Source organism: Rhipicephalus sanguineus, chromosome 2 (assembly GCF_013339695.2).
Source record: "Rhipicephalus sanguineus isolate Rsan-2018 chromosome 2, BIME_Rsan_1.4, whole genome shotgun sequence".
NCBI lineage: Eukaryota > Metazoa > Arthropoda > Arachnida > Ixodida > Ixodidae > Rhipicephalus > Rhipicephalus sanguineus.
In genome coordinates this window covers 46,146,619-46,158,623 of record NC_051177.1, presented here as the reverse complement: position 1 = coordinate 46,158,623, position 12,005 = coordinate 46,146,619, and the positions used below count along the sequence as shown (strand labels likewise).

The window sequence follows — 12,005 nt, the reverse complement described above, 5'->3', positions numbered from 1 at the left end:
ACCATCTACATGGCTTTCCTAGCGCGGTTCTTGAATCACGCGAAGGAACCTCGAAACTTTGTAATGTTCAACCTCCCAGCTTTCCTGCAATATGTCAGCAGGCGAAAGTTTCCCCACGCACGATCTCCAGGCTGGTGGCTAACTTTCGGACAGTCTGTTTATTCATGAACAAAAGTGTTTACAATCAACGAACACGTAGCCGTGAGAATTTTTCGAAACGCTGCTGTAATAGCTGAGTTACACGTGTTTGATGATACAAAAAAGGCCCTCGCTCGTTTCTCTCATTCCTTCGTTCATCAGCTCGTCTCTCCTCTCAACACCTTCTCGACTGCTATGGAAAAAGAGGTCGCGCAGCTACGTGTAGCCGCGCGTCCTCTCACTCCATAGGGAAAGGGCGCGGCGCCGAGTCCACACGCCACGAGCTGACGCGTTGTAACGCGTACGGGGGGTTAGGGCTTTAGAAACCATGCACCCTCGCAATGTGAAGGCTCAGAGTTGCGTATTTGCGAAGAAAAAAATATTAAAAAGCGCATACTTGAATCTCCCGTATATTATAATGACACAAAACATCCCATGATGGCATGATGCCCTCTTCGTGTTTATTCGGACATCAAGCAGGAAGTGATGTAACACAGAGCGAACCGTCCAAGGGCGTCGCCCCATGGCTCCTTCAATCAACCGCTCCCGCGGTGAGAAAGCAAGGAGAAGGCTTTATGTGTATACCGGGCTCTAATTTTGTTATGCAAACATAAGCTGCGCAACAAGTTCTTGATATCTGTAAAAATATTTTGTGTATGCACCTGATGAAAGGGACATGAAAGTGACTTCGGTCACCTCTAACTTTCTTTGTCATATGCTCTTTCGGAGAGAACGAGGCGAGGGGGAATAGTGTGGGGTCAAGTGTGGAACACTCTTTTTTCTGCCTTCTTGGCGTCACGTAGCACGTGATCTATATACGAGCAGGCAGCTGACCAATAATCCTAACACTCCTAAGTTTCCTGAAGTTTCAATCCACATATATACCCTATAAAGTAGACGGGGAGATTACTGCCGCCGTAGCGAAGTGGTAGAGCATCGGATGCGTTATTCGAAGGTCGCAGGTTCGGTCCCTGCCGGCGGCAAGTTATCTTTTCGTCCACTTTACTTTCTTCACATTTATATTCTAATTACTACAAATAACACCCCCTATACTTTCCTTGGCATTGCTGTGTGTTAGTTCTCATTAATACCAATGTTTCGCCATACTAGTGAAGATGTCGCGAGGTGCTGTCAACTCAGATGAGCATTCACGCTTGCTTCAAAATCAAATTAAGATAACTGAAAGCTAACGTCCGCCAGTTATAAACGGCCCGAAGTACCCTTGCACGCATACAGACAATCAAACAATACAAACACCTCGAGGTTTCAATTTTGGTGTCAGTGTTCCTTTAACGTTTGTTTCATATCCAGTGTGTAGATTCATCGAATACTCATCGGCTGTTTGGAACTGTGTTGTAGAAACTAGTTCAGAACGTTGTATGACTCATTCGTCGCGCAGTGCAGATCGTCAAGAGCATTGCAATAACGCGATATATGAATATTTGTGTGTTTTCTTTTTGTTTTGTTGTAAAGTTTTCATTTTTGTGTAAAATAAAATGCACATTTCTAATAATCAAGATGGCTGCCATGCAAAGTCCGGGACCCCCCCTGTTGTTTTGATGGATTTACGCCACTGTCATACATTCAAATAAGAGTTATCAGTAGTAATTATCCGTTAAGGAATTTTTTATTGGAAAAGACTCACGCGATATGTTTTTTGAAGAACTTCGAGTTTGCCCCATTTTTTTTTTTTTTGACAGCTTTGAAATGCAGCTGTTGCTTTATTTCTACAAGAAGTTTAAGTTGAAGTTTATTGCCACATAGTTACAAAACATGTATACACAGCAAGGATGGTGGGATAAAAGCTGCATATAGGCAGCTTGACTGGTCCCACCTCCCCATACAATAACAGCAGCAACATGACAAATATTCCCATCTGTAACTCAATTAAGCCTCTGATCAAGAGACATTGATCTTGCTTATATGAAAGTTTTATATGTAGGGCGTCAAAGTATCTGTGAATATATAGACATGAGTATAAACATAGCTGATTTTCATTCATATATGGGAGTAGATATAGCATTATATACACTCATATACGGGAGTATATAGCCTTATAAGTGATATAAGTGCACTCATATATGGGAGTATATAGCCTTATATAAGCACTCTTACAACAGTATATAAATTCATATATGGCCATATATGAGTTTATATGTACCCTTATTTGATCATACGTATATGGCCTTACATGAAACATATATGGGCCATATCAGACATTTTCGTAAGGGATCTCTTTCAATAAAAATGCCCTTACTGGATTGCAATCACTGATAACTCGTATTTGAAGGCACGATAGCAAAGGGCGTCAAGCAAGCGCCGATTACACGAGATGCTGCAGTGTTAAAGAGCAGTGTTGATACCATGGTCGAAAAAACTAATTTTACGCTAACGGACTCATGAGTCGACTCACTCAGACTCAGATCGAGCCGTGAGTTTGAGTCTAAGTGAGTCCGAGTGAGTAGTATTTTGATGAGCTTGAGTCCGATCGAGTCCGGTTGAGAAAATTTTTAATGAGTCCGAGTCCGAGTGAGTCCGGTTGAGGAGACCTTTGGTGAGTCTGAGTCTGAGTGAGCCCTAAGGGCAAAATATATTTCATGAGAGTGAGTTCCATATTTTTTGCCGACCTATGCGTGGGAGTGAAGCAAATTTGCGGCGTTTTGGCCCTCGCTTCGTCTCGTTCGGTTGCACGTTCCGAGGCTCATGATAAGAGAGAGAGTGAACCACTTTATTAGAGTCCAGTGCAGAAGCTGAGGTTGCCCCGCGCCACCCGGCTACTCCCACGTGGGGACCGGCAGGTCTAGCCTAATGGCCCTGTCGCGGACGCACTGGACGGCCAGGCTTTGGTCTTGAAGGTTCGGGCTGCGCAGAAGCACTTCCCACTCGGCCTTGCTGCAAGTCCGGCCGAGCGAGCCGCACTCCCAAAGCATGTGTGCTAATACGCAGCGGCCTGCCCGCAAGCGGTACGGCAGTAAATGACTTTCGGAAATTCTGATGTTGCTGGTGGGAGCCTTCTACAGTGGGCTGACGAGGGAGTTTTACAGCGAAAGCTGTTATGAGATCATTTCACCGGCCGTTTTTGGCGCCGTAGTTGTCCGCCGCCGCCGCCGCCGCCGGTGTCCGTAACCAGTATCGATCGAAATAAGAAAAAAAAACTAAATAAGAAAAAAACTCCAGGATGGAACGAGGTTCGAACCTGGGCCCTCTGCGTGGGAGCCCAGTATTCAACCTCTGAGCCATGCCGGTGCTTGAAACTGCTTTGCAAAAAGGTCCTATACAGGCTTCATGTCGGGAAGGAACCACATTAGCATATGCAATATAGCGTGGTAGAAGAGTAAAATAAGCACCATGCGTCGCACAACACGAATTCTGTAACGAGGCGTCACACAATGCGAATTGCGCAACGAGTAGGTTGTGAAATGCTTCCAACCCATACAAAGATCTCTGCCATAATTCTTCGTCGTCATCAAGCACAGCATCAACAAAGTGCGCACAATGCCTTACATGCGTTTAGCAGGTACCACGGATCTCCGTAAAATGAAGAAAAATGGCACAGTGCCTGCTGCCCTACTTCTCAAAAATTAGAATGATTTAGAGCATAGTGGGTTCCTCGCAAGTGCACTTGTATCGGTTGCCAAGGAAGCCTATAAGAGCAGATCCATTTCCTCGGGGTCTCAGTAAAATTACAATGCTATACCCACTACGCTATAAAGCGTAGTGGGTTCCTCGCAAGTGCACTTGGATTGGTTGCCAAGGAAGCCCATGAGCGCATGATCCATTTCCTCGGGGTCTCAGTAAGTTCTCCCCCCCCCCCCCGTCTCTCTCCCACGTCAACGTATGTTATACAGCATGACGGGAGAGGGAAATAGCGAGCGGGCGTCACCCAATGCAAATTACATAACTGGTGGGCCGTTTAAAGCTCCCAATCCATTACAAATGGCTGAGCCATAATTCTTCATCGTCAACAGTCGTCGCGTCAACAAAGTGCACATATTGCCTTACAGACGTGTAGCTGGTGCCTCGCTTCTCCGAAGAATGACGAATAATGGCTTAGTAGGTGCTTCCCAACTTCACAAAAATTGTGATTTATGGCGTAGTGGGTACCTTTCTAGTCTACTTGTATTGTAGCCCCAAGATAGCTTACAACGGGCTCTAGAAACGCCGCTCTTCCAGCTTTCGCTGTGACTGTGCTGCGGTTTCATCGCAGGCCTGGCGTTTTTTAACCGAATGTGTACGTGTGTGTGCCTTGATATTCAATCACATGAACAAGGTCACTCTTTGTAGGACGTCTTATAGATATGGGTCATTCCACGCCAACTGTCCCAGTCGGGGCGCTCGACAAAAATCAATTTCTCTCAAAAGATATCAGAAAATTACACACATATAGACATAGGTAATACAGTATTTTCCCAAAATAATTTGAGCAGCAAAAAATTTTTGGGCACGTGAGCGCCATTTGAACTTCACGAAATGTTGGAAAACCAGGTACGAAAACAAAAAATTCGCTCTAAATCGACCGTTCCAGGCATTCATTCAACACTTGATTTTTTGCGTTTTTCGAGCATCGTGATTTCATTATAGGGCAGTTCCTTTATATTTTTTACTCCTCCTTAGCGCGTAGGTAAAGTTGAGTAAATTGTCGTGTTTTCGGGAATTTTTTTACAAAAGACAATTATCGATCAAAGGCAGAAATTATTTTTATAAAATTGTCCATAAAACGTACCATCTGCTAATTTCTTTGTTTTGCCTGTGTACGGCCCATAGGCTCTAAAATTAAATCCTGAACTTGGCAAAAGCGCTACATTGGCCTATGTTGAGACGTCTGTAGCACCCTAAGGTGGTCCAAGAAAAAAATAAGAGGAAAAGCGCATACGATTGAGAATCATAAAGACTTTGTTCAGAGAAAGTTTAATCAAAGTAGTTTTCGTGTTAGTTGAGAAAAAAAATTTTGAAGTTGAGTCCCACCATTGCATTGTTTTGCTGTGGGGCAATACAAAACAAACCAACTGAATTTGCGCAGCATAAAAAAAGAGGTATAGTGTATTCTTAGCACATGATTTTCACTTTCTTTTGTTAGTACGTTATATAGTTTATTACATATCAAGGTGATAATACATGGAGGTAAAAATATAACAATTCCATTGGCTTAGATATGCCACAATTCCCCCAATAATGAATCGCGTTGCTTACGCACACCGGAGGCGGCGGCGGCGGCGTACAACTACGCCACAAAAATCATCTGTTATTGTGATGTCATAAGAGCTGTAAAAGTGCATGTTACCAGACTGACAAATCCTACTTTAACCAAAATCTGCAGCCCGCAACTACCCAAATTAGGATGTCAAAAATAGCTTGGCATATTCCGTCCGTATAGGGTCGCGGACGACGTACGGAAAGCGTGAATCATGCGCTTTCCGTACATCATGCGCAGGCCCTTGCGGAGTACATAGATGAACTTCGTATGAATCCGCTATAAACGTCCACGCTCACGCCTACTTTCTCCGTTTTACATGAACGCTGAGACTTAACTTATTTTGACGCCCGTTGATTCTCAGAGCCCCATGCAATAAGCAACGCGATTCAGTATTGGGGGAATTGTGGTACCTAAGCCAATGGTATTGTTATATTTTTACCTGTATTTTTTTATCACGTTGATATGTAATAAACAATATAACGTACTAACAAAAGAAACTGAAAATCATGTGTTAAGAATACACTATACCTCTTTATTTGTGCAGCAAATTCAGTTGGTTTGTATTGTCCCTCAGCAAACAATGCAATGGTGGGACTCAACTTCAAAAAAATTTGCTCAACTAAAACAAAAACTACTTTGATTAAACTTTCTCTGGACAAAGTCTTTATGATTCTCAATCGTATGCGCTTTTCCGCCTATTTTTTCTTGGAACACCTTAGGGTGTTACAGACGCCTCAACATGGGCCAATGCAGCGTTTTTGCCAAGTTCAGGATTTAATTTTAAAGCCTATGGGCATTACACAGGCAAAACAAAAAAATTAGCAGATAGTACGTTTTATGGACAGTTTTATAAAAGTAATTTCTGCATTTGATCGATAATTGTCTTTTGTAAAAAAATTCTCGAAAACACGACAATTTACTCAACTTTACCTACGCGCTAAACTGTGAAAAATATAAAGCTCCTATAAGGAACTGCCCTATAATGAAATCACGATGCTCGAAAAACGCAAAAAAAAAAGTGTTGAAAGAATGCCTGGAACGGTCGATTTAGAGCGAATTTTTTTTTTTTTCGTACCTGGTTTTCCGACATTTCGTAAGGTTCAAATGGCGCTCACGTGCCCAAAAATATTTTTCTGTTCTTATTATTTTGGAAAAATACTGTATTACTAATGTCTCTATGTGTGTAATTTTCTCAGATTTTTTTACAGAAATTGATTTTTGTCGAGCGCCCCGACTGGGACAGTTGGCGTGGAATGACCCATATATTTATTTTCTCTCTAAATAGAAGACGCGGTGAGCCAGATGGCTGTCTCGAGGACGAAGTTGTATACATTTGACGATTAAAAAAAAAAAATCTGATTCAATGACAGCCATGCTGTGTTGTGTTTCTGAGAACTGTCTATGTCAAATAGTGGAACAATGGGAGGAAAGTTCAAGACAGATGCGCATATTTATAAATAGGCTGGGTACACTGTCACATGCGGCTCCTAGTCGTCTCGGAGCTTTCTGCTGCGCTAAAAGTTCGTAATCGGACCGTCTGTAACCTTACGCGACGTAAGAAATAAAAATTCAGTCATCAGTTGAGCTGGAACAAAAAAACGTTGGCTGGAACTAAGAATGCCAACGGGCTAACCATAATCCACGGCCGTATTACATTGTAAAAACAAAGAAAAAGAAAAAAATTTACAATAATAACAATAGGGCCGTAACCTTAATCTTCAATTCACGACATTGTCTCCTAACGGGCCTAGTAGTATCATCTATGATTGCCGTATTTACTCGAATCTAGGCCGGCCCCGATTCTAAGCCGACGCCCGAAATTCGCAAGGCCAGAAACAACAACAACAACAAAAAAAACCTAATCATTGTACTCGAATCTAAGCCGACGCCCCCACTTTCGCACATCGTTTTTTCGAAAAAAAAAAAAAACATGGCTTAGATTCGAATAAATACGGTGACTTCTTCCGCGACTAATATTATACCTTAAAGTATTGCTAAATGAACAAAATGAGCTACGGTACGCTTGACATCGAGGCTTCCTGTATATGGCCCTGTGAAGTGCCATTAACTTCTAGCGCAGTACACGGAATCGTGTGGCCATTTCCATCGCCTCCGAAACTGGCAAAGCCCCGGCACGTACCTCTACGCGCACACACTCGACCTGCCAATGCGAAGTTCGGAAAAACAGTCGGGGCTGTCACGTTGCTCACCGCATGTGTTGTCTTGTCTATGTTTCATTGTCTCCACTGTCACCACCAAGATGTTGCACGGATGCTGCAGTATGTATACGATGTATTTACACAGGAGATAACGTTGACCAAGATGGAAGAGAGCCCAGCAAGGGTTTGTTGTTTTTCGTCGTTTTTCCGAGCGATGGTGGTGGTGGTTGTCTTCCTTCAAGGAGCAGCTAGCATGGCATGTTGGAGTAGTCGTTTATTTTTCTTTTTTAGGTGAACTGTAGGTGTGAATCCTCTAAAATGTGGAACAAACACTAATTATTATCAGAAACAGCGCTGACATACCTAGCTAAAATTGCTACTGTGCGATATGCCAGCAAATTTTACTGATATGACGCTCCGGCAATTTGAATGACTCTGGGTGACAGCTAGACAACTTCAATAAGAAATTAGAATCTGAAACACTTTTCGAAACCTTCGTGCTTGCTAAATGCCATCAATCTGCGTACGACAAGCGCGTGTCAGAGTCTGCACAACATCGAAAATCATGTGCTAGCGCTCACCTTTCATCGTCACTATATTGCGACCACTTGCGTATTGTGGGTAAGATCCCAAGCGTGTGCGAATGTATACTTCTTCGTGGTGAACCGCCAGCATGTGAGAGAGGGAGAAGGAATAAACGTCGCCAGCATATGAACCGTCTTCATTACGCTGTGCAGATGCTTTGTTGATACCACGAAGCTAATATAAGTGTCCTGTGATTACGTCATCACTATTTGCACTGGAGGCTTCCGCGATGACTGCTTATCTGCAAAAAATAAGAAAAAAAGAAAAGAAAAGAAGAAGGGCCCATAGAGACTGCAGCGATATTTTATAAATCCGCGTTGAAGCAATGTGCTGCAATTGCTTTTCGGCTAATAGTGCTAGCTGTTTCACATTTAATTTTGGTCTCGAATATTTCGCTTATTACGAACGCTCGTATACTGCGAAGGCATTTTTGTTATGTTTGGCTCGACCACAAGGTACCTTAGCATAAAGGCGAAACCATCCTCAAACCTTGCGCGTCACTGTTTTAAAGCGGGCTTATATCCACCTACCTAAAGTGTTAAGCGGCGCAGCAAAGAGCAACGGCGGAAACCATGCATAGGCAGTTTTAGACTAGCGTACGCTAAGTTAGTGGTCGTTGCGGGCGCCCGCTATTTCCGTCACTTAACAGGGGCCCGCGAGAGGATAGCGGTCGACGCATGTGCAGTGGCGAAAAACGCTAACGCAGTGCTTTGCGTTCGCTATTCTAAAACTCCCTAATAAGGCGGCAGCATGAAAGTGCACTGGACATATATAGTGAGGCTGTGCTGGAAATATTCAGGCCTACCATTTCCAGTTTTCAAGCTCGTATTAGTCGTGTGTAGTTGCTTTGCGCGGCATCTAAAGTTGGGTGAGGATGTGTGTTTCGCAATTCTTCGTTCATGTAATACGCGTACACGAAAATATGCCACACTGAGTGCATATTAAGTAAATATAAAGCCGTCGTTCTTCCTTCCATTGTGCATAATTCTTTTAAAGACGATAGTCTTAAACGCAGAAATTTTGGTCTGTCTTTCTGTTTGTCGGCACGTCCCTCGATTCAGCCACTCGGCCAAAGTTGAACCACTTGCCCAAGGGCCAGCCATCGTGAACGGCTGACTAGGTTCATACTTGTGTACATTGTTGATCAAAAAGCAAACATTACGCATGTCTGAGGCGCAACATCACTATAGGTAAGTATTATATAGGTGGTGTATTCCTTTAATAGAAAATACATGGATACGTAATTCTAGAGACCCTAGTTTCTTAAGCTGCGCTGAAAATGCGACTGAAACTTGTCTTCCTCCGTGCCCTCTGCACGAGCTCATTGTTGTGTTTCGGTTTCGGTTCAGTATTGCACTGTACGAATGCCATGGGGCGCCGCTCTGGCATTCCTGCTTTGCCCAGGCGACGTGAGTGTGTGTAGAGTACTCATTGAGTGCGGACGTTTCTTCTTCGGCGCTTCGCGCCAAACCGCGTGTTCGGGCTGGCTGGCGTCCCCGCCGGTCGCGTTGGTCACCGCCGGTCTTTGCCTGCTGCTGCGCCGGGACTACGAGCCCGCAACACAGCATTTGCGCGTTCATATCTCACGCAGCGCCTCTTCTATCGTCTTTAGACGACATTTGCAGCAAAGCACGCAGATACGCGGCCAATTTTTCTTTTTTTTTTTTTCTACGGTTGCTGCAGGACTTACTCAGCACGCTACTACCTACTTACACTGTGACAACTTCCACTATCAACGCCACCTCGCTCAAATTACATACTGTCCAACATGCGAGTTCCCCAGCAACTAAACGATATTCGGTTCACGTTCTTGAACTACGGTACTTGAACGAACGAGGAAATGAGCGTCTCCGTCTACTCCCCGTCGGCCACGTAACCTGCAATCTTGGAGGCTATGCCTTAAGGAGGAGAGTTAGGCAATCTAAAAACAGATGGCGCCTTTATCGCAAGGAGCTTTTTGGCGCTGCGCGCTGCGTAGAATCTCATAATTTTTCTTTTTCTTCTAACGCGACACTCTAACGTTGTTACTACGTTGCTCAACCATGCTAGGTGGGCGTAAGGACAAGGTTGCGCATATGAAAACACTCGTCTTGTTGCTAATCGCTAGGCGAAATACAAACCGCGGTAGCGTTTTCCGTGCACGTCTCGGCTTTCGAAAGAGCGGCGAAGGGGCGGACATGAATCGGAAGTTCTAATATATGGAATAAATGAATGAGGATTCAGAATAATTTAACAATAGCCGGACGTGGGTTTAACTAGCCCCAACAGTATCCGCAGTTATGCGAGTAGGAATGCGCATCACGACGTTTGAGTGTCATATGATCGATCGGCAGAAATAGCGAACCAATTCAGTCGATTTAATGCGTGAGCTATTGTCTTCTTTCTGCGCAAGTGCGGACAAGCCGTCTCCTACAACAACAAAAAATTATAATAAAAGGGAGGATTAACGTAACAATCCAGCATTAGTATTGCCAGCCCCTAAACTATACTTTTTATCCCTTTGAGTTTCAATCTCGTAAGTTTGCATTCACTCAAGAGCTCAGTTGACGCAGAAATCTGTAAAGAACTGCGAGGGACTGAAGGTTGTGATTACAGAGGTTGTCAGCTAAAAAAAAAAAAATATTATGCAAACGAAAAAAAAATTCAGGTCCCACCGAGATTTGAACTCGGATCGCTGGATTCAGAGTCCAGAGTGCTAACCATTACACCATGGGACCAGCTGCCGTAGCGCAGAAATTAAGGGTTTATGAATGTTATTCAAAACATTTTAATAAATGCCAACGCGGCACGCTTTTTGATCAAAGTTATTTTAGCGCTCTTTTAGAACATCTCTTGCGATGTCACAAACGAAACGCGTGACGAAAATGAGAGCGTCGGCAAGGCGTTGGAAATGTCCGGGGCGTCGCGCATGCGCGGAGGAAGTAGCAGACGACAGGGATATGACGTCACGCTATCCGTACGCCACCTGTATTCGCTGGAATGAAGCGGCCTCCATGTGCCTATGTCCGCTCACAGTGTGCGCGGCGTGAAGTGTGTGGGGTCGGCTGCGGGACCGTGTTTTCGCCTGTGCTCCCATCAGAGACGTCGTCCTCTGTGCCCTGGATTTTATTTTTAAAAAACCCTGGGATACAGAACACCGTTGTCAAGCGTTCGAAGTGACCTTGGATGCAGTGGCAGCAACGCCGGATTAAAAACCCGGGACCAGCGCGCCGGAGTTGGGGCCCCCCGTTCAGAGTGCAGTGACTTCGTGTCAATGACCTTGGATTGAGCACTGTTCGCCGTACCGCAAAATGTGAGTGTTTGCACGCCCAATGAGCGGCGGTATTGACAACAAACGCGTTTTCAAGTGGGTTCTAAGTTACGTTTTGCCATTTGGGTGGCATTTTGCGTACTTGCCGCGAACTTGATGGTCGAGGACGTTGTCGGGGCCGTTGACACGACGGGTGCGCTGGCCGATCGGCCATTGCGACGGCGCGTATAGTGCGCGCTGTCTCGCTGTGGATCCCGTCCCCTTTCTATATCTTGCATTACGGAGAATTATTTTGCTTTCAATAGCCTCTGTGATTGGTGTTAATCGTTTGCTGTAACACTTAGTTTCGGCTAATTCTCCGCAACGATGCAGCGTGTGTGGAGAGGTCGATGACGTCTCCCAGCCTCTCCTAGTTTCCACGTTCTCGAATGTGCACTTTTGTAAAAAAAAAAAAGTACGAAAAGTGGGGGACTTAAAAAAATCGATTGTATTGTAAAGATTGACACTGTACCTCTGTGTGAGCTGTACATTTAAAATATTTCAGTTATTAAGTGTGAACGATGTAAAAATTGAAAAGCTAAACCTGAGTGAAAACGCAGCTGTGGAAAGCTAAAGTACATTCGAAGGCTATACCCATCCTTGATATTTTATCATTTTAAGTTAACTCGGGGTTTGTTTA

General features: G+C 44.2%; 1 protein-coding gene and 1 non-coding gene across 7 annotated transcripts in view; one reads left to right on the top strand and one right to left on the bottom strand.

The window, feature by feature from the left end:
* Positions 1-10,721: 10,721 nt before the first annotated feature.
* Trnaq-cug (transfer RNA glutamine (anticodon CUG)) lies at positions 10,722-10,793 on the bottom strand. Its single transcript has one exon. It is a non-coding gene; the product is annotated as a tRNA-Gln (tRNA).
* Positions 10,794-11,093: 300 nt separating this feature from the next.
* Positions 11,094-12,005, top strand: part of LOC119382861 (ecdysone-induced protein 74EF) — a 266,794-nt gene continuing 265,882 nt past the window's right edge. For 4 of the 6 annotated variants that reach the window (XM_037650744.2, XM_037650748.2, XM_037650747.2 and 1 more), the window contains exon 1: positions 11,094-11,368. The gene's annotated coding sequence lies outside the window, so the exon portion shown is untranslated. The remainder of the gene's footprint in view (positions 11,369-12,005) is intronic. The other 2 variants (XM_037650745.2, XM_037650740.2) reach the window with 1 other exon arrangement.